Here is an 18,891-nt window from a genome sequence, read left to right as displayed (position 1 = left end):
GAGCTGAGGATCTCATGCAAATAAAAGCAAAGTCTTTCATTCCATCATGTCATTAAATAATAATCCTGAGGTAGAAATTATGTACGGCATCTGTGAGATTTATTCTTTATATTAAACTCTCTGTTTTTAATGTTCACTTATAAACCCTCTGGCTTTCTTTGTAATAAAAGTAATCTTCAAAGTTTTTAAGCAATACGAAGTTTCCCAACACTGCTTTAAACACCTCACTCATTTTGGAAGGTGTCAGATTTCAGAAGCTGATTAGTTGGCTGAATAATTCTTTACTTGCCTATTCAAATTATAAACTTGCATCATGCTCAAATCCACATTTCCAACTTTGAATGACCAACTTGCACTTAAATATTTGTCTATGTATCCAGTGAATTATTGGGAAGAGAAGGTAAAAATTAGTTGCACTGAATGATATATAGCAGTGGTCTCCAACCTTTTTAAACCAAAGATCACTTTTTAAATTTAAGGGCAACCCAGGATCTTCCCCACCCCTTCCCTGAGGCCCCGCCCCTTCCCCGAGGCCCTGACCCACTCACTCCATCCCCCCTCTTTCCATCGCTCGCTCTCCAACACCCTCACTCACTTTCACTGGGCTGGGGGAAGGGGTTGGGGTTTGGGAGGGGGTGCGGGCTCTAGGTTGGGGCTGAGGGTTTTGCAGTGTGGGAGGGGGCTCCTGGCTGAGCCTGGGGTAGTGGGTTGGGGTGCAGGAAGGGGCTCTGGACTGGGGCAGAATGTTGAGGTGCGGGGTATGGGTGGGGTATGGTGCAGGAGGGGGGAGGTAGTATGGGTGCAGGAGGGGGCTCCAGGCTGGGGCAGGGGGTTGGAGTGCAGTAGGGCATTCAGTGTGCAGGAGGGGGTTCAGGGTCCTGGCTCCGGGAGGGGGCTTAGGGCTGGGGTATGGGGTGCTGGCTCTGGGAGGGGGGCACTTACCTAGGGCACCCCCCAACCCTGCCAGCCAGTGTACCACATGGCCACGCCACTCCTGGAAAGGACCAATGCGCCTCTGAAGCTCCTGTGGGAGGCATGTGGCTCTGCATGCTGCCCCTCTCTGCAGGCACTGGCCCCGCAGCTCCCATTGGCCACAGCTCACCATTCCTGGCCAGTGGGAGCTGTGGGGGCAGTGCTTGCAGGCAGGAGCAGCGAATGGAGACCCCTCCCCCCTTCTGGGAGCAGCGTGGGGCCGCGGCAGGCAGTGGCAGGCAGCCCCCTTCCGCCGCTGCAGCCAGAGATACTGATTGACTGGGAGAGTCTCCAGGATCGATCAGTTGATCACAAGTGACGGGTTGCTGTCCACTGATGTACAGAAAATAACATTTTGTTTCACTCATTTTTCTGCATATTATTATTGTTCTCGTTTGTAACATGGTAGTGCCCAATCAAGATCAGGGCCCAGTTACCCAATGTCTTGTGCAAATACATTCAAAGGCATGGTTCCTTCCCTGAAGAGCTTACAGTCTATTTTCAGACATGACACAAGAAGTGGCTGCAACAAAGTAGGGCTGGGAGGATGAGGATAACAGAAGATGATGCAGCTGCATAGGCTAGCTAGTATAGAACTTGATGATTCTGATTAACATTAATTTGTTTTTAATTAGTTATATAACCCCAGCTCAACTCTCCCACATTGTGTGTGCTGGCTTGGCAGTTAGAAAAAAATCATCCTCTTTGTATACTGAGTAAATTTCATCTGGAAATCATTTAGAGACAATAAACATGGAACTGTATCATGCCATTTTCTGCAGAGTAACTTTTTCTCAGCAGTATAGGACTGCACATTACTATTACTCTCTTTTCTAGCCCACACATCTGGCAACTCATAAAAAATAATAGCCACTCGTCATACTTTTATTCTGCCAATGTGAGGGAACATAAGTTAACTAACAAGCTGTGTTTTAAGAGCATTCTGACCCCATGGATGATGCTAAATATAAACAAGGTACAGCCAGGTTGGCTTGTGCTCCCTAAAAGTACACAATGGGAAAGAAATCCGGGTTTGTCATACGGGAAAAGACAAGACCACAAGAAAAAAGAAATGTTATGGTTAGTAGCATGAGATAGCACCAAAATAAATAAATAAATAAAATAAATGGAGAGTAAAACCCCACATAAAGTATTTGACGTGTCCTGTTAAAATGCCCAATTTTGCAAGATATGTAAGCACGTGAATAGTAATGTTTCAATCAATGGGCCTGATTATGTGCTTAAAGTTATTAGCATGCTTAAGTGGTCTGTTGGATTTGGGTCTAAAAGAAGATTGGTGAGTAACACTGATATATTTTATCAGGATCAAGGATCTTAACCTTCTGTCTTTATTTGGTTTAAAATGTCAGACTGAAAAACACATTGTTTACAGTCATTTCTGACAACTCTCCCTCTCTCTGCCTCTAGCTTTTCCTTGCTTTGGGCACCCTGAATAGTTAAGACTGGAGTAATATACATTACACACCATTTAAAGCTATTTTCCTCTCTCTAGTATGCTACTGACTAATCTATTTAACAGAGGGCGTTTAAAAAATAAAAAGACATTGACATTTGTTTTGGGAAGAAGCCAGTGTCAACGTGACCAGTCACTGGAACGTTACAGATATGTTGGGTGCGTCTCTGAAACTCTGGAACGTGTAAGAGCCTGTTCAATGGAGCTGAGAGAGCTTGATAAAACAACTCACCTGGCAAGCAAACCCACTTCAGGGGAAAAGAGTCAAGCTTTCAAATTCTGTGCATTTTGCACAGGTTCCAAATCAGAGTATCAGAAGTAGCAGGGCATAATGAATGCTGCAGGCATTGATCCAGTGACAGAGGGCCAGGGGGGCATTCTTCCTCAATTATATAAAAAAATATTATTTGACCTGTTTTAGTTTATTCGTGTGTTTTCTTACATATAACATCTTATATGACTTCCAGGATTTATTCGCAATTAAGAATAAGCAAAACAGAGATGAATTTGTGCTCACTTTGGGGTGAATTTAGCAGTCCTGAACAATGACCATCAGCACAATGGCCAAGATCCTATGTCTGTTCACAGATAAGCCACAGCAAGTACATATGCTATGCTGGGAGCTGCGAGGGTGAGTTGTCCTAATAGATTTTTTTTCCAGTGGCACACATACACTCCATTAACAGTGTCCATTGGTCCATGCCTGCACCCTTCTCCTCTGTATGCTCTGAACTGAGGGCATAAGGGGCATCGTAGACCATTTGCTTCTCTACTTCATTTCTGGTAGCTTGTGGTCTGAGATGGAACTTTTCAGTGTCCACAGCTTTACTAGCCTCCCTTTTTTCATATTCCAGGTATTCTGTAACTAATTTACCTTTTCTAGTGAGTCAGTTAGTTAGTTTAGTTTGAGAGAGAGCATTAGTAGGGATCTGGGGGTTCCCCCCACCCTGCTGCCCCCATTATTTGGGTTATCTATTATGGCCAAAGTGCCAAGACCTGTGTGGCCTCCCCTGGGCCTTCCTGGTTAGTGACTTCCACAGTGTTGGTATTGCCTGGGGGAGTCTCTCATTCCCTTAAAGAGCAATATCTGCTGTTCTTCCCTCCACCCCTGAACCCGAACCCATTGATCCTGGGAGTTCCAGCTCAGAAGATTCCTGATGGAATGCTCAGTGATGCTCCAGTCTGACCTTGGGTTCTCAGACCCACCCTGTAATTAGGTGAGAGGAACTGAGCAGTGCCCCTGAAAGCATGATATTCTCTGGTTTCAGAACAGCAGAGGGCAGAACTAAGGATCCCAGCAAGCAGAGCAGGTGGTAGGAGAGTAAGAATAAGCACTCCACAGAAAGTGAGAGAAATCCCCACCTAAGTCCTCATCTAGGAAGAGGACTTTTTGCCCTAAACCCTCCAAGTTGGGTGAGACTCCGCTCCCCAGGACAGGAGCTCACAGGTAGCATGAATCTGGCTTGTCAGTAGTGAGAGCCAACAGTGCTCCGAAACGGCCGATCATTGAAGGGGTAGGACAAGCCCCAGAACTAGTAAGGGGGAAAATGGAGCAGTCGCCACCTACACAAATGGTATTGAACTATGACAAGAAACACTGCCTAACCCAAACAAGCACTGTCAGCTCTACCAAGAGGCAGAAGCCCTCCCCAGTCCCCAACCTCAAGGGTTGGATATAGTATCCTCAACAGGCTGGATGTATACAAACCTGGAGTTGCTGATACTTTTGGAGCTGGTAGTCACCAGAGAGAGTCCTACACTGTCAGTAATATCAGTCAGCTGAGGCATTACAAGACAACTGGTATCAGTGGCTCTGCCTATTGAGTCAGCGGACTCGTACTCCTTCGGTGAGCTCATGGCTGAAACAGTGGCTCCACTGGCCATACCAAGGTGTGAGATTAGTCCCAAAAGAGGCTCCAGAATACCTTTGGCACCCTCCTCCTCCTGTTTGGGACCAGTGGTACCCTCCCCCATGGGGTCCATCTCCTTACCTGTATGATCCCTCACACGAGCCCGATTAGGGCTCCTGGGATCCATAGGTGAAACCTTCCAAATACAGAGCATCATAGAGGGAGTTCAAACAGGTGTCACCTCATCGGAAAGAACCACAGCCCACTCTGTCATTCTTAATCCACTGCATTTAGTGGTTGAGTAGCAATGTGGGCTTGGGATATGTTGCATCCCTGATCTGTGGAAAGCTTTCCTGAAGGAGATTGAGTGATTTGGCAGTTAATGCTTTCATTGTTTTTCTCCTTTCTGTTTGCAGACTTTGCCAGGTCCGAATAAATGAAAGAGGTACAGACTGTGCAAGCACTCATCTAGAAGATGCTTAGTGACAAACATCATAATTAATCTGAACATCATGGACCAGTAGGTGCAGACAGTCTATACAGCATGTATAGTATGTGTGTTAATTTGCCATCTTGTATTCTGTTGGGTTTAAATGATTGTCTTCTTCATTGTCAAAGATATTAAAACCAAGTGTAAAAGTTAAGACACTTAGATAGATAGATAGATAGATAGATAGATAGATAGATAGATAGATGCCTAGCCAGTGTATTGACTGCCAGTCCTCCTTCCTTCTGGGTCTCAGTTTTTATGTGAAAGCATTCTGGGACTTGCAAAATATGAAATAAGTCTTCACAATTCTCAGCTAAACAATTTTTAGTTTGATCTGTGCGATTTGGTTTGGAAACCTGTTTTCAAACATAACATGACATCAGAGTGCTGGAATAGGGGGACCAGGGGGCAATGTCCCTCCCACTTTTTGAAAGTGGATGGAACAGGCCCATCCACTTTTTGCCACAGGCCCCACCCCCAGCCAGACTCCAGTTGCCAGCCTGGCCGGGAAGCCCGGGCACCATGGGGCACCACACTGCGGACCCACCACCTACCCGGGATGGGGGGGGTCTAAGAGCAGCCCCCAGCCTGTGTCTCTGCCCCATCGGCCACTGCCCAGGGAAAATGGAGGGTCCATGGGTCCCCCACTGTTTCTGTTATGACCAGGCTGCGGCTCCGAGACCCCATCCCCTGGCCGGAGCCGGGTCGGGGTCAGAGCCATGCAGTCAGCTGTGGGGAGCTGCAGACCTTCTTGTCCTGGGCAGGGGACCTGCGGAGCGGGGACACACACCAGGGGCTGCTCTTGGCCCCCTCACCCCAGACAGGTGGAGGGTCCACAGCTCCTGGCCTGCTCCGGCTTCTGGCTTGGGCAGAAGGGGCAGGGTGGGGCCATGGAGGGGGCTTTTGGGAAGGTCCCTGAGTGGAATAACCAAAGGGGGATCACCACTGGATGAAAAGGGAGTTACTTACCTTGTAATCAGCGTTCTTCGAGAACCTATCTGTATTCCACTATCCATTCCCCTTCCCATGTGCTTCAGCTCATTATCTGATTAGTGGTAAAGAAGGAAGCAGAGAGGTGGCTGGTCTTTCCCACCCCTCATACCCTCAGTTCAGAGCACAAGGACAGCTGGGACACAGGCATGAAACCAATAGATGCTATTTGCAAGAATTCTTTGGTCTCAGGTACATGCATATCCCCAATGGAATACAGAGAGGGGCCACATGTCTTGGAGAACTCCAGTTACAATAAGATAAGTAACTTCCCCTTCTGAATTTGCTTTAAAAGATATTTTCTTTAGCTCACCCCATTCTATTCAAGTTTTGCTGAAATGAACTCTAGTTTCTTACATCATAGTACAGATTTGTGAGGGGGAAAATCCTGCTCCTGGTAAAAATGTTTAAAAAAAAATCAATATCCACTTTTTTGACAAAAAGTTTAAATTTTCCCTGGGAAACCATCACTTCAGATTAAAAGTTTAATTTAGTTGAAAACCCAATTTTCAGTTGAAAACCAGCTTTGATGGGAACTTTTCGGTCAGCCCTATGGTTAATGCTCCATTGGCTTTTCAGGATGGGTGCAAGAAACTGGCCAATCTATTTGACACAGTCCACAGACCAGAGATTTCCACATACTTAAAACAGTATTAACTCCTACTGAATCCCTCTGTTGGTCTTACTCCAATATGGGGGATTCAGCCAATAGAAACTTGGCAACTACTGGAGCCACACTGTTAGTAAAGAGGAGAGCCATATCGGTCACAGGTGCTAGGGAGGAAGAATCAGCACTACTCTTTGCAGTAGAGATCCACACATGTTCGGAGAAGAAGGTCATCCCAGGTGATCCTGAGTGATTGGAGGCTTTACTTCTACATACTCCACCAGAGCTTTCATTCACATGATTTTCTGTGGCATGGGGTGATCTGGCCCTGTCCATTCTGGTTTGGGGCAAATTCATTCTTCATTTTTCCCCGTAAAGGGGTAGATGTTCACATTTTTTTTGCAACAAAAATCTGCATTTGTTGGTCAAAGGGGTGACACTTCCTTTGAAATAAATTAGCAAATTCTTGTAAAATTCTCAGCTATTGCATGTGAGAGTGAAAATGATTTTGCACAGTTTTTACTTGCAGTACTTGCAATAGAAAGAGTGACTCAAAACAGCTAATTTAGCTATTTGTAAGGCACCTATCACCTCTGTATCTAGAATATTTGTGATCATATTTAAGTACAGTTGTTTGTACAAAAAATACAAACCCACAATCTCCTATACCACACACAACCCTAACATCGCCTTTTGAACTCTCCTTCTGCTTCAGGCTCAAGTATAGTCTACCATCTGCTACTGTAGGTTAATCAAATCATTGTTTGTTTTCCAGATTGAGTTTACTTGTTCCACAACCAGCTCGTATGCACAATGCCATCCTCCCCATGGCAATATACATTTATTTAAATTGCTTCTGAAGGTGATACTGATACGACAATAATGTCTTTGAGGTGATCAGCAGAACAACAAGTACAAGCAGTGCAACTGTCTGGGCAAAACATTCAGCTAAGGAAGTTGTCAGGAAGATTTGGGTTTAAGCATCTAGAATACAATCAGTTTAAGTGCTGAAGTCTAAATAATGCTTTCATTAGGAGGTTCTTACAAACTAAATGGAAAAATGCCATTCACAACTGGAAACACTGCACTGATTGGTGTGATTTTAATTTTGTCTGGTTAATAAAATAAATGTTCCTGTTTATCCTAATTACTGGTAGATTTGGATAGGAATTTTCATTTAGGAGGCCTTCCTTTAAAATGAGGTGACAGTCTGTTTGTAAACAGAGAGAGAGAATGTAAGAAGTGATTTCTGTTGCTGAATAAAAATTTCTGTCATGTACATTTTAGGCACGCAAAAGTCCTGTTTAAGAATACACTAGGAAAAGATTGTGTAACCCTTACTCACATTAGTGAGCACTTATATTCTTAGGCCTCTATACTGCATGTTGTTTAAGCAAGTGCTTAAAGTAACACACACACTGTATAGCACCAAGATACTTAATATTCCTGTTAAAACCAATGAAACTACTCATGTGAACAAGTGCTTGCTGGTGTGAGTGATGATTGCACAACTTGGCTCACCATAATTTTTTTTTCTGCAGAATTGCCGGGTCTATGATTATTTGCATCTTCAAAGTTCCCATAATTGTATCCTACTGTTCATCTGCATAGTTTCAGGAGCTTAGCTTCTCTGAAGTGATGCCCATTGTGACATCACCCTTATCCATTACATTTCTTCTGTGCTGTAAGCCTCCCTGCAGCAAAAACCTATGCTGGCTTTATTCCAGAGATATGTGTATTGGTTCCATGGCTTTTACTTCCTCTGTCTCCTTTATGCCCTAGGCAACCAGTCCACACGTAACTTCCTTGCTTGGCATGGCAGTACCCCACAATGCATAGTACTCCCTGCTAATTACTACGGTTGTGTGGTATTGCCTGTGAAATTGTGAATAGTGGGAATATTCTTTTTCTGAAAATGCGAAGTTTGGGGAGGAAAACACCTGTGTGAGAAATTGCAAATGGGACAGAGTTGCTGGAAATTTCTGATTATAGGAGCACAGAATCCCTGCACAATGTGTGAAATATGCGTGGACAATAATGGTAGTGCTACAGGGGCTAAATGACTATACTGGGCCGGCATCTTTATTAGGCCTTCAGAGTAAGATAGAAAGGACTGCTCTAACCCACCCCGATCCAATTCTCTATCCAAGCAGTTACTCTTATCCAGCTCTGCCCTGCCCTGACTTTCTACCAATCCTGGAAATGACAAGTGAAAAGTACTTCCTGTTCTGGAGTAGTGAACACAGGAGCTGCACCCAACTTATGGTGTTATACTTCCCTATGTCAGATATGGGCAAGAACTTGAGCTTCAACAAGGTGCACCCACTGAACTGAAAAATAATAATAATAAAAAAGATTTCTATGTAAGTTGAAACAGTTCCCAACATGACTCACCCTTAATGAAAACAGGGATGCTGATCCCTGGAAGCTGCTTATTGTGCCAGAATTAAACAGCTGAGCTCTCTCAACCCCACTGCATAGCGATTTATAGAGGTTAATCATGACATCTCTCCACCCTGAACATAAAATAAAGTGAAGTGAGCCTGAGATCAGAAGAGGGAATTCTGGTAACCTGTGGCAAAAAGGAATGAGACTGAATAAAGGAGTCACTTTGCACGTAAGCAAGTTTCTCTAATCTTCTCAGGAAAGACAAATGATTTTGCCAAGTTTCTGATTTGTCCATTATGATGTATGCTGGGAAAAGGCATCGCCTCTGAGCCATCAGTGCAGCTTGAACTCAGCATTTATTTATTATTATTATTTTCCTGTCCAGATCAGTGTATGTCGAAATGCTTGCATATGGAAGCCAAGTTTTAATGGCAGAAATGCTTTCATGATGCATATGTGCACTCCCTTGAAGATTTCTTGAAATTAGATTAAAGTGATAGCATTATCTCCAAGGAACAAAATAATTTATTTTAATAATCACTTCAAATAAATAGAATGAAAATGTAACAGTTCAGCAATTTCAGGAAACTACAGCTGTTCCAACATGCAGACTTCTCTTTGGAGGCTACAGAGAGCTGCAAACATCTGGGTCTTAGTGCTTTGGTATTGAGGCATTACTTTGCATTTTACCTTGACCTTTGTTTGGGAGCATGAGGCTGGTAAGCACGTGACAAACACGTCTGAAGAGAGTCAGGAGCGTGAGTCAACAGCTTTACAAGTGCTGAGGAAGAGGCTAAGATTTGCGTCATACTGAGAGAAACATTGTTTCACAAGCAGGTCAAGACTGTACTTGAGATTTTCTCAAGGACCCAGCTTGCCCTAGATAAAAGACGCAAGATAAATATTTGCTACAGTGTAGTACATGTATTTTGTGTGTCTTCGGAATTCAATAAAAAACAAAACTAGAACAATACATTCTTATAGCAGGGAAGTTAGTGGGTTTTTTAAACTCATGTTTAAATGCATGGGAAACAATTGAGATTTTACTATAAAGGGAAGGAGTACTTGTGGCACCTTTATTAACAAATTTATTTACTAACAAATTTATTTGAGCATACGCTTTTGTGAGCTACAGCTCACTTCATCGGATGCATGCAGTGGAAAATACAATGGGGAGATTTTATATACACAGAGAACATGAAACAATGGGTGTTACCATACAGACTGTAACAAGAGGGATCAGGTAAGGTGAGCTATTACCAGCAGGAGAGAGAGAGGAAAAAACAAACAAACACCTTTTGCAGTGACAATCAAGGTAGGCCATTTCCAGCAGTTGACAAGAACGTGTGAGGAGCAGTGGGGGGGTGGGGGAAGGAATAAACATGGGGAAATAGTTTTACTTTGTGTCATTACAAGATAGTAACTTGTAGTTGGCTCTCGTACTTAGGTGACTCTTCTGGGCCTGATCCAGCACACACTGAAGTGAGCTACAGCTGCCTAACTGACCTCAATGGGCTTGGATCAGGCCCTTTGTGCTTACGAACAGTAGTGAGCAAACACACATACAGAAATAAAATAACAACGTAGATATGTGATAAAGTAAAATATTCTCTTAAAAATGCACCAAAAATATTTTCTGAGGGATGGCCCTGACAGTGATATCTGGTGGCCTCTGTGGAATGAGCTGGAGGCCACAGTGCAGTCCCTAGTGGATGGATGTCCTTATAATAAAACCACAGTTACAAGGAGCAGCAGTAATGGGTACCTTTGGGGGAGGATCAGCAGAGAGGCCAAGGGCTAAACAGACACATTGGCTGAATTATCTTCTCAGCTTTAGAGGTGGTCCCTCAGCATCTCACTGAGACACACTTACCCACAAAACAGGTGAACATCAGGAAAGCAAATCAAGGGCTGGAACTTTTCACAGGCTCTGAATCCTCTAAAAATATGTAACATTAAGAAAAATAAATAAAAATTGCTTGGGGTGCTTGGTTTGTATTGCAGCTTAGGGCTATTTTGAGGAGGGGCTCTGCACTGATAACAGCTGCTGAAGTCTTTGTGTTTGAGGAAACCATGCTGCCTGCACAAGGGCTTCAGAAGCACTACTACATCCTTTCACACCACAGCCTATACCACCACCATGCACTGCATCTTCTCATCCCTACTAGGCAATGCAGATGGGATATGGGTCATAGTGTTGCCCCTTCAGAACTTCCAACACTGGTGGCAGTGCTAGACCTTCATGGTCCTTACGTGTGGGAAACACAAGGACTGGGTCTGTGTGTGGCAACTGCAATGGAAGGCTTTGGAAGTTTGATTTGGTCTGGGAAAGCTTATCTTGAGCTCCACTTGAGCAAGCTTCCTAGGTTTAATCTAGTGTTTCTTCTTCTGGTGCCACCTGGGTTACAGAGGAGGTCAGACTAGATTATCGTAATGGTCCCTTCTAGCCTTAACATCTATGAAACCTAGAGAACATCACTAATAAATAAGAATAGATTTGATTTTGTTAAATTTTGGGCAAGTGTGCGCCATTTCTTATTGCAATCACACCAATTTGCCCATCTAGCACGGCAAAAGCTTTCTTCTGTTTTTAATTAATCTGACAAACTAATTCTTATACGGCCATATGGTACATTTCCCACCAGCATAAACAAATTGGACCCCAAGGCCCTAGTTCAGCAAGGTACTTAAGCATGTGCTGAACTTCAACCTCTGGGACATCATCTTACAGAGCACTACTCAGGAGTACAAAGTGGCTAGAAGTAGCCCCAAATCAGTAGCAGAGAATTCCCCTAGTATAGGGTAGCTGCCCTCTGGCCTGCCCTCCTAAGATATGTGGTGTCGGGGATAGGAGGAGGCATGGAGGAGCTCTGCTAATCTTCCACTGGTCTATCAAGGAACCCACACTAGTGGGGCAAATTAGAGCTGCCCAAAAGCACCTCTAAGGCTATGTCTACACAGCAGTTGGACATGTGATAGCAGTTCATATAGACGTTCCCACACTAGTCTTACCCATGGAATCATGGCTAAAAATAGCAGCGTTGACATGGGGACATAGGGTTCAGTGCAAGTTAGCAATATGAATATTTACCCAGCATTCCTGGTGTGCTGGTACAGTCCACACTGAAGTCTGTGCCACCATGTTTTCACAGCTGTCTTTAGTCATGCTTGTGCAGGTAAAGCTAGTGCCCAGCTGGAATCACACCTTCAGTTGCAGTGTAGATATACTGTATGTGGCCTCAAGACCTGGTAACTGGTAGCCAGCTCCCTATTGCCCAATCCAAGCTGATCCAAACTCTGGTGCAGGAGAGAACCTGGCCCTTAAATTTAAAATTCTTACATAGTTAGTTTCAAATACCTTATTGAACGGGGGCCGTAAACCTTCAATAGCCTTCTTACATATTTTTAAAACATGAGAGGATGTTAAAACCTTTTGAGGATATTACCCGCTAGGGGAGTTTCTCACCAACTTGCATTCCTGAGCTCTATTTTCAGAAATACAGGCCCCAATCCTCCAAACACTTGCATATATGGGTAACTTTAAATACATTCAGTGAAATGGGACTGCTCCCATGTGAAAAGTTATTTATGTGTATAAGTATTTGCAGGATTGAGTCCATAATCAGAACTCAGAATTCACACTTCAGAGCAGAAATGTTTTTGAATCTCATTAAAAATATAGATCGGTGACCTGCCAGTCAAACATACAAATTGATAAGAGAAGTGACTTTGACCAAGAAGGCAGGAAGGGAAGGAAGTGATCATTAGTGATTGTAACCCACTTGAGAGGTTTACCTCAAGGCAAAGCCTGAGGGCATATGAAATTTTCAGTAGACCAACATCAACAACTGTCTACTTTCCAGAGATCATTATTGCTGTTAGATCACAGTTTGTGAGTCTGAAATTGAAAAAGGTCACATCATTTGCACAAAATCCACAATTCCTTGAAGTATGGTGTGGTTAGTGTAAAACTTTGAGATTGACCTATAAAATATAAATGCAAGTCTGGATACATCATGTCATTAAAAAAACCTCAGACATGTGGGGGTATTTTTTGGTCTCTTGCACAATAGAGCTGTTTGATATATAAATATTTTTAAAGCCAAGAGTTAGTGATGGAAAATACATGAAACATCTCAGAAAATATACTGTATCTTCTGCCTCATCATCAAATTTCTTAACGCTGTGTTCTGTGATCATTTCCCTAAAGAGCTGGGGGGACACCTATCACTAGAATAATTTAAATCTGGACTGGAGAAAACACCTGAGATTTAAGATTGTTGAACCTTGTGAGATTTTGAAGTTTTACCAACCTTTCAAACTACTAGTTTGAATTTGCAACCTTTCTTTATAATACCTTGTGATTTGAAATACACTTTTTTTTCCCAGGGTGATTCAACATTCAGGGAATATTTTCTAGCTGGTGCTGTGTGCTAGAGATAGAAGAGTGCCAAGCTCCAAACACTAGACTGGCACAAGTGGCTTCTTTGTATATGGTTTATAAACTTTGTGTATGGTTTATATAATGCTGGCCCTTTGCTGAGCAATAGCAGATTTGGGGTTCTGGCAGGTCAATTTCCCATTTGGAGCATATATCAGTGATGTGGAATCAGGTATCTTCTCAGTGTAGTTTGTTTATTTACAAAATATACACAAGGTCCTGTTCCCTTGAGCAGGGTTGTCACAACGACACTTGGGCAGCAGCTTTGGGCCTCTGTCCTCTTTGCGAGACAAAACTCAAACAGATCCAACTGTTTAAATACAATCTCTGCCCCATATCCTTCCTCAGCCCCTGGGAAACCCAAGAGCAAGATATCTAGATACTGCATGATTTGGAAATAAAAGGTAGCCTAGCTATTAACCTTCCTTTTGTGTAGCTGCTCTGCAGCACAAAGGAAGTTCAGAAAGGTCTAAGGGCCCAGACAAAATGGAGTGGGATGCTTAAACCCAGGGGTTCCCAAACTTTTTTCCCTGAAGCTCATCTGTGCAGCTGCAATAGGCAATGCAGCCCACTATTAACATGCATCTGTCAGGGAGAGGGACCCCGTGGGGCCTGCATGGCCCCTCGCCTCACTAAGGACCAGGGCCGGGAGAGGGCGAAGGAGGCAGGCAGGTGCCACAGCCAGCCCCTGCTGATACTCTCTACCTCAGCATCCTGCTGAGTGCCTTGAGCTCGTCACCTGGTAGCCCTGCCCCAGTCACCCACCCAGCACCCTGGTGTGCCTCACAGGCACCCCCTGCCCAGGAACGAAGGAAAGACTCAAGGGCTGCCAATGCTGGACAGAGGCAGGCACTTGGGCTGGGCCTGATTGTTACCTTGATGGTCCCGATCACAGCGTTGTTCAGGCAGAAACAGAGCAGCACCAATACTCCAGGGAGCTCGACAGCCACAGATTGAGGGGTGCGGTGACTCGGAACAGGAACAACTGCGAGCCATCCAGCCTTCTCTAGCTTCCCTGGAAGCTGCTGCCTCTTGGGGTCAGCCCCTTCTCCTTACTCTTAACACACTGTCCAGATGCTCCACTTCACCCTCTGCCACCTGCTGGGGGCGCTGGGCTCCTCCAGCCCTGGAAAGGGGTCATCTGGCTGCCACTCTGCCAATGTATACAGTCTGTGGGGGCAACTCTGCCCATGGTGGACCACCCAGGACTGTGCTGCAGCCCACCTTTGGGAACCTCTGCTTTAACCCACACAGTTCTCATAACAATGCTCTGGTTGTGGTTACTGCTCGGCCTCTTTCTATAGAGAACATCATCCTGGGAGCTTATCCATCTGTGATCCCTGAGGTGCTGGCCAGAGCACCTTTTACCATAACAATATTTTTATGGGTACTTTCTTCATCTCTCTGCTCCTTGTTCACTGTCTCGCTGTATTTTTTTTTCTGCTCTACACTTTTTTTTTTTTTACTGGAAGATCGATTCTCTTTTCTCCTCTATGCCCCCTTCCCCCCCCCCCCCGCCCCCCCACATCGTACTGTAAGGAATTGTGGATTTGGTGCAAATGATGTGACCTTCTTGTATTTCTGACTCTGTCTCTTCCCTCTCCCTTCTCTGTCTTCATGTCCCCCCTCCCACCACACAGTCTCTTCTTAAGGAGAACGTTTGCCCCAGTACTATGGCATCCCTAGGGCTGGAGTCTCAATTGCACCGGAGCGGAGCTCAGCCGAGAATCTGTTATGGCTCCCGAGCCTGCGCTGCCTGTCCTTGGCATTAAGGTATAGTAGCTGAGAAGCTGCTCTAATTAGCACCACTGGTATCTCTAAGTGACCTACACTAGTGGAAGACCTCCTCTCAACCACCAACATAGCCCTCCCTTGTATTACACTGGAGGGATGTGGGGGGAAGAGGTGCAGTAAGTAGTACTGCTTTATGCCAGAGGAGAATTTCCCAGCATGGGTGGGCCTTCTACATGGCCTTCTACAGCCATAATATGACCACTTTGCACTGGCCAAAGTGGCTATAGCAGACTAGATTGGGCCCACAGTGTTCAAGCTAGTCTGAGGTTAGGCAAATCAAAAGCACTCATTCCTGTTGAGATTATGTATTAGGGAATAGTTCCATATCGTCTAGATGACCTTGTTGATTTTTTCCATTTCTTTTTTTTTTCTAAATTCTGTGACTTGTTTATTTCTGCTTATTTCCACAAGTTGAAGACAATGAATAATTTGATAGATGCAAGGATGTGTAAAAGTTTGACAGGAAATGAATTTTGGTGGTCTTTAGTTACTCAGAGTCTTGCCAGTGATCTAACTGGCTGCAGCACCAGGCTGTAACTGGAAGTAATTGTACATTGACAAAAAAAAAATGTTACAAGAGCATTAAGGTTGCACAGTCAAGTTCTCAAAAGTTAGAATATGACTCACCGAAGCTTGCCCGTGCACCCTTAATTCGGCCCCCTTGAGCAGATTCATTATGATTTAATTACATGCTCGCATACTATTTTTTCACTATAATTTTCAAATTAAAAAGGATCTGGCACTAGTTAATTCCATGGCACTGGCAGTAATAAGAGGCAGTTATCCTCTGTATGGAGCAGGCAGTGGAGGGGAATGAGATATACTTTGCAGGTATTTGCTGACAGAAAAGGAATCCCAAGACTCAGGATTTCTGGGTTCAGTGCCGGGTTCCGGTTATAGACCCTTCAGCCCTTGTCCCTCCATAAGTCTGCCTCTGTTGACTTCTCCTATTTCCCCCTCCCCCTCTGCACCTATCCATCTTCCCCTAGAACTCCCCTTCCTCTGTTCTTATTCAACTCCTTACCCCAGTTCCTGTCTCCCTCCCCTCTGCTGCCCCCCAAGCTCCTGTCTCACTCGGCTTTCCTCTTATCTGGCTACTGTACCCTCTTCTGCACTGCTTGTCCTCACCCTCTCTCTCTTTGAACCTCCTTTCCTTATGTCCCTCCATGCATTCCTCACCACTCTGTATTCTGAGCCAGGTTGCTTCCCCCTTCTCCTCAGTGCCTGGGCTCCAGAGATAGGAGCATTGAGAGCAGAGGAGACACAATCACCCTGCTCTCACTTGTGGTGCTCAGCATCACAATAGCCCAGAGCAGTAGTTGCAGGGAGAGTCCAGGTTGAGGTGAATCACATTCTTCCCACAAGTTTCCCCCACAATGTTCAACTTGGCCAGGCTAATCGAGGTCAAACTGCCCCTTGCACCATCCACACAAGGATTTTATGAAGCATTAGCTATCATGTTATAATAACACTCCTTTTCCTGGGATAGCCAGACCAAGTGAGGCTCCAGACAGGGATCAGCCTGTGTGCAGTCAGGGCCTAGTGATTGGATTTCATTTCATACCAGTGAATATATTTCCATTGGCCATTGAGTTTGGAAGCATACTATTTCCTATACAATACATGCTTTCAACTATTTTTAAAATTCTTAGTGGAGAAATAAACCATGTTCATCGGATACAAAGGAGATGATAGTTTCATACTGTTATAGTTGGGTAAGAGCCAGATTCTGCCACGTTTATTCCTCTTGAGTAGTCCCTTAATTCACAAGTACTGTTATTAATTTGAAGGGGGCAACACATAGAACAAGGTGCTCCTTTGCATGAGAAAAGATGACCGAGTCTGTTCTTACAAAATTAAGGGTGTCAGAATTTAATAGTGTAGCTGTCATGGGAGACAGGACTTTGGGAACAGATGCAGGATTTCACAGCCTGAGCTATGGGAGCCTGAGTGTATCTCAAAAACTACCTGTACAGGTTGAGGATTTGGGACCTGGGCAGTAACTGGCCACACCATACATCACATCCTGCCACATAGACTAAGATAAGCATATGTATGCAACCAGGCTGTGAAGCTAAGTGTTGATCTGACTTCTTGGTGAGAAAATATTAAGGGCTACAATAGGAAGTTGCTTGCATTTAGCAAGGAATAGAGAAAAAAAATAGCAGACAAGATTGGATTAATTTGGTATATTTCTCCCAACTTGACAGGAAAATCACACTTTTTTTTAACACAAGTATTTTATGCTAGAAATATTTTAAAATCATGCAGAGAACAAGAGTACACTTTTTTAAAAAAATCAAGCCTCCAATAAAGAAGTCATTAGAAATAGTGGGACGTGTGATATGGAATCATTACTGCTGCATACTGAAGGATACAAACAGACTAGCAGTAATTATAGTGCCACAGGGGAAAAAAAATCAATAACTGTTTCTATTTCCTTTCTGATCAAGATTGCAGCATGATATTAGCAATCTGTGAACCAATGAGCTGTCCATTTATTCTTACTCATGAGTACGTAACCTTGATGAACTCAGTCATGTTTGCTGTGCTTGCAAACTTTTCAGTCTTCTCTTGTGATGGAATCCTGGAGGAATCACATTCATATTATAATTCAAATAAAATAAAACCTGGGTAAAGGGAGTGCTAGCAGGGCTGGCCTTACCACTGGGGGAGGGGGGGAGTGCCACTAGGACCCAGAGTGTAGAAAATTGTGTCTGCTGTTGGTGCATACATATTCTCTTTGCTCTAGATGCACAGAGATGGTGGAGTGCTGTGCTGGAGGAAGGAGGGCACAAGGTGAGAGGGAATAACAGAAAGCAGCAGGAGCTACAGGGAGAGAGTAGGAGGAGCCTCTTATGTACCTCTCCAGCACCCCCAGGAGCCTGGACTGATTAACACCAGCTTCTCAGGGAGCTTCCTGTTTCCTGCTGCTTTCCTGAACCCACTTGAGGAGAACAGGCAGTCAGCTGAAGTAGTAGGAGCCAGTTAGGCCCTTAAGACGCTGATATCTTCCCTCACTCAGGCCCTGCTACCAGCCTGATTATTTGTCCCCTTCCACTGAGTGTTGAGAGCCACTCTAGCTGGCACAGAACAGCAGTCATGAGTGAAACAAGAAAACACCCCTCTGGGGCAGCATTCAGAAAAGAAAGAAAGCAAAGGAAGCTTTTCTTATCTAAGCAGGAAGGAGCTTTCCTGAGATACACAGACACAAATGTTCATGGTGAGCCTTCCAGCCCCAGTGAGGATGTGAGTGGTGAGGAGATGCCTGATCTTCCAGTTAGTCAGAGTGCAGGTGACCTGGCAGCTACTGCAGCATCCATATCTCCATCTCAAATGGATGTAACCATGCACATTCCTGAAGAAAAGTGTAGATCAGAGAAGAGTGTGGTGGAGGCGCAAGAAACAGCTGCTGCTGAGTTTAGTTCCTTAAGTCTAGATGATCCAGGACAGTGGACCCACTTGAGCAATAGCCTGAGGAACTTCCTTGTACAGCATGGGCCACAGCAAGTGAAAACTTCATGTTCCCCAAAGACAATGAAAATGGAAGTTTCCATCCAACACATTACTGGCGTGAAATCCCCAAAGTGGAGAGGCCATGGCTTATGTACTCAAAAAATCCAGAATGCTGCATACCGTTTTTTTGCAAACTCTTCCAGTCTAATGTTCCAGCCACATTGGGTTCTACAGGAACAAAGGACTGGAAAAATCTGGCTAGAAATCTGGCATGCCATGAGAAGGCAGCAAATCACCAGAGAGCATTCCATAGGTGGAAAGAGCTTGAGACTAAGGTTAAAGGCCACCATAGATGATCAGCATCAAGAGAAGATTGCATCAGAGTCTCTTTACTGGCAAAAATGTTTTGAAAAGGCTTATTGCCATTGT

This window comes from Chelonia mydas, chromosome 1 (assembly GCF_015237465.2).
Source record: "Chelonia mydas isolate rCheMyd1 chromosome 1, rCheMyd1.pri.v2, whole genome shotgun sequence".
In the NCBI taxonomy this organism is placed as follows: Eukaryota; Metazoa; Chordata; order Testudines; family Cheloniidae; genus Chelonia; species Chelonia mydas.
The sequence above is the reverse complement of the archived record's forward strand: the minus strand, read 5'-3'. Positions refer to the sequence as shown.